This window comes from Mirounga angustirostris, unplaced genomic scaffold (genome assembly GCF_029215605.1).
Source record: "Mirounga angustirostris isolate CCGP_5_RB_7025 unplaced genomic scaffold, mMirAng1.0.hap1 SCAF_16, whole genome shotgun sequence".
Lineage (NCBI taxonomy): Eukaryota > Metazoa > Chordata > Mammalia > Carnivora > Phocidae > Mirounga > Mirounga angustirostris.
In genome coordinates this window covers 49,515,139-49,519,617 of record NW_026991724.1, presented here as the reverse complement: position 1 = coordinate 49,519,617, position 4,479 = coordinate 49,515,139, and positions in this window count along the sequence as shown.

The window sequence follows — 4,479 nt, the reverse complement described above, 5'->3', positions numbered from 1 at the left end:
GGTTTTCTGGTTTGAGTCTAACCCTCACTTGCTCACCTTAATGAAAAATCATGGTATCACTGGTTTCCATATTTTTAAGACATTTTCTTGTATTTACAATATCAAGAGCAGGATGGAGGTAGGTTATGTGATGCATGAACTTGAACAAAAAGTTAATTCAAATTTTTATACAGTGTTTATCTGCTCATATTAAAATAATGTCTCCACATCAAGCAGCTCCTTTCATTTGATGCAGAGCCCACATTTCATAATGAGCAGTTAAAGTCAAGGAAAAGCCGAAATTTGTTGCTGCTTCTACTTTATACTTTAATAAAACTTGCTTCACTTTGTTACCCCAGATCCTGGGGTGGTTGCTGCTTGTTGCAATTGTTACCTGCATTGTGCCTCAGAGTCCTCTGTTTGCCCTTCCAGTAACCTAGTCACCAATGCTGTACTTGTACAGATTCCTCTTCCAGAAGGCCAAGGACGTGTTCCAGCTGACCCTGTGCCAAGAGAGAAGGCACAGCTGCTCACGCGACTCAGCTCCCTAGGAGGAAACTCCCCCACCGCCACACTTCTCTGGAGCGGAAGTGACTCTGCCCACAGAGCTTGGACTGTGTTCCCAGAATTCCCGAGGAGATGATGGTCATGGCCACGCCCCCCGGAATGGAAGATCCCCAAATACCACGCGCATAGCGGAAAGATGGGATGCAGAGTAAAGAAGGGCCTGGGAGACAACACTTTATTAGATGCACACATGGCAGTTTTTAAATTATCTTTTTGTTATGAATTCTGACTGAATTTCATTATACTCAGAAAGCATATTCAGTATTATTTCAGTATTGTGAAATTCGTTGTTATTCCTTTATGGCTCATCATATGGTCCCTTTTTGTAAATATTTTATGTGTGTTTGAAAAGATGTGTATTTTGTAGTTGTTGCCAGAACCTTTTGTTCCCCTACCCTCAAATGGGTGTCAAAAATGGTGCAGAGCTTCTAGGCTTTTCAGCTCTTTGACTAGACCATCACCCCAAGAGAAAAGTTGCCCCAAGTGCATGACTCCCCCACTTTTTCTGAATTTTAGCCCACTAATTCATCTTGTCTTTTGATCCTCTCAACAGATTATTTTTTAATTTTTTTTTAAAGATTTTATTTCTTTATCTGACAGAGAGACACAGCAAGAGAGAGAGCACAAGCAGGGGGAATGGGAGAGGGAGAAGGAGGCTCCCCACTGAGCAGGGAGCCCGATATGGGGCTCAATCCCAGGACACTGGGACCATGACACGAGCCGAAGGCAGATGCTTAATGACTAAGTCACCCAGGCGCCCCGATCCTCTCATTAAAAATGTGTCTACCCATCATCGGCCAGATGTTTATTCTAAATTTCCTATTTTGTTATCATTGGAAGTTTAAGTGTACTGAAACATTTCTTGTCTATTGCATTTTTAAATTTTCCTGTCATTTTATCCAAAAACCAAATTATTATCTGATTGATCCTCCTTAACATATAAACTTACTAGATAAGTATTTTAAAACACATTTCCTTTTGGGAGGGGTTGTTAAATTCAGAATCACATGGTATGATTTTTTTTCTTCCAAGTTTTTATTTAAATTCCAGCTAATTAACATACAGTGTAATATTAGTTTCACGTGTAGGATTTAGTGATTGATCACTTACATACCACACCCAGTGCTCACCACAAGTGCCCTTCTTAATACCCATCACCCAGGGTGCCTGGGTGGCTCAGTTGGTTAAGCGACTGCCTTCGGCTCGGGTCATGATCCTGGAGTCCCGGGATCGAGTCCCACATTGGGCTCCCTGCTCAGCAGGGAGTCTGCTTCTCCCTCTGACCCTCCTCCCTCTCATGCTCTCTGTCTCTCATTCTCTCTCGCAAATAAATAAAATCTTTAAAAAAAAAAAAATACCCATCACCCATTTAACTCATCCCCTGCCCACCTCCCCTCCATCAGCCCTCAATTTGTTCTCTATTGTTAAGAGCCTGTTTGATGGTTGCTCTCTCTCTCTTTTCCCACCTGTGTTCATCTGTTTTGTTTCTTAAATTCCACATATGAGTGAAATCTTATGGTATTTGTCTTTCTCTGACTGACTTATTTTACTTGGCACTCTAGCAACATGAATATTGCAAACATGAACACAAATGTAGCAACATGAATTTTGCAAATGGCAAGATTTCGTTCTTTATTATGGCTGAGTAAATTACCTAGTTTTCTAGGCACCACAAGGTCTTTATCCATTTATCAGTTGATGGACATTTGGGCTCTTCCCATAATTTGGCTATAGTTGATAATGCTGCTGTAAACATCTGGGTGCATGTGTCCCTTTGAATCAGTATTTTTGTATTCTTTGGGCAAATACCTAGTAGTGCAATTGCTAGGTCCAGGGTAGTTCTATTTTTTTTTTTAAAGATTTTATTTATTTATTTGAGAGAGAGAGCACAAGTGGGGGTAGTGGCATGCAGAGGGAGAAGCAGGCTCCCCACTGAGCAGGGAGCCCGATGCGGGACTCAAGCCCAGGACCCTGGGACCATGACCTGAGCCAAAGGCAGACGCTTAACCGACTGAGCCACCCAGGTGCCCCTAGGGTAGTTCTATTTTTAACTTTTTGAGGAATCTCCATACTGTTTTCCAGAGTGGCTGCACCAGTTCACACTCCCAGCAACAGTGTAGGAGGGTTCCCCTTTCTCCTCATCGTCAACATCTGTTGTTTCTTGTTTCCAATTTGGTACCCTATATGATTTCTTAAATCAGTTGTTCATTCTCCAGAACATTTCCTGTAAAGAGTGTGTTTCCTGAGCAGCTATCCTAACTTGGGCTTAAATAAAACTCTCTTCCTTACCTTTAGAGATCACAAAAAGTTTCTTCATTTTGTGTTGACAGCTGTTACATCATTTTTCTTTCACTCCTGAGTGAGAGTACATGCCCAGCATTTGAGATAGTTTCAGTTGGACATTATATTAGACCTTGTTCAGCTTTATTCAGCACATTTGTGCTTATTGTCAAAAATCTAGGCTTTAACTTATAGTTTACAGAAAATATTGACATTTCAGGACAATAAATGCCAGGGGAGCCATCAGACAAATCCAGAATGTGAGCAATCCTACATAACATCTCAGCTAGTTATTTCAGCAGGCCAAAGGCAAACAAAACAGGGGAAGGGTAGCTGTTCTAGATTACAAGAGGCTCAAGTGATGTAACATCAGATACAATTAATGTACCAGCATAAAGGAAAACAACAGAAAACTAGGCAATTAAACTTCCTCTTCTCTTTTTTCTCTTTCTGCTAATTTTCTGGATTAAGCCATTACCTCATCCCCTGTCCTCCTTCAATCACATCCTCCATAAGACAACTTGTAGTTTTTATATGAGGAGGGGGGAAGTAAGTGGTGGGATACTAAAAGCTCAAAAAAGAAAAAAAATTCAAGATCTTATAAAGGTCTTAATTCCTTCCCATATTACAGTGTTTTATCTCTATCAATACAGTTTCTTCCATTTGCCTTATGACTCACGTTTCATAATCAATTAAAGTGAAGGAAATGTGGGAAACATTTGTTGCTTCTGCTTTAAGGCCTGATCAATGGTTGCATCTGTTTCTTGTGGATTCTTGGCATCCACGTCCATTCTTGTGGATATTGGGATGAATAGTTCAGGGTACGGAGCACTGTGAGTTCTAGATGCATGCATGCCCATAAAAAAAAAAAAAAAAAAAGGCAACCCAGTAAAAGTAAGGTTGAGACTCTATATTTGTCAAATTTGGTACTCAGTACAGGTCGGCACAATTTCCTTATAGTATCTGCATTCCGCCCCTCCCAAACCCCGCATCCATCGCTTCCTTTCTATAATCTGTTTTCCTTCCTTCCCTTTCCTCTTTCTCATATTTCAAGGTTCTCAGTCTCTATAACGTAGTTTCTTAGAATAGGTGGATAGTTTGCTTTGGTTGAGTTCTTTGGGTTTTGTTTTGTTTTTGTCTTAGTTTTTGTCACGTTTGGAAGAAAAAAATTCAAGAAAACGACGAGGGAGGGGGCGGCCAAGCTCGACTAACCGTACAGAATTAATTCAGTCTGACTATCCAAAAGAGAATACCGACTATCTAAATACTGACTGTCCCAAAAAAGAGAAGAGCCTTCAGGAAAGGACCACTCCGCAGGAGATTCCGGGATTTGTAGTCCACAAGATCCACAAGGTCAGACGCATTACGCTCCGGAAAGACGCCCTGAATGCATCGTTGGCTGGAGAAAATACAGAAGTACATAAAAGAGTTCTGTACCCTTGGCAGCATTTCGGGGTTACGGAATTCGCGCCGGACCCGCACGCTTTAAATACAATCCAGCCTCTCGGTGCGACAGCCAACACTTCCGTCCGAGGAAGACTACGAGGTTGCCTGGGAATTCTGGGAAATGTAGTCCAGGAACAGAGTGCCGCAGGATAACTTCCGCTGCAGGAGGCCGAGGCTGCATTCCTGCTCCCGTCGGGAATTCTGGGA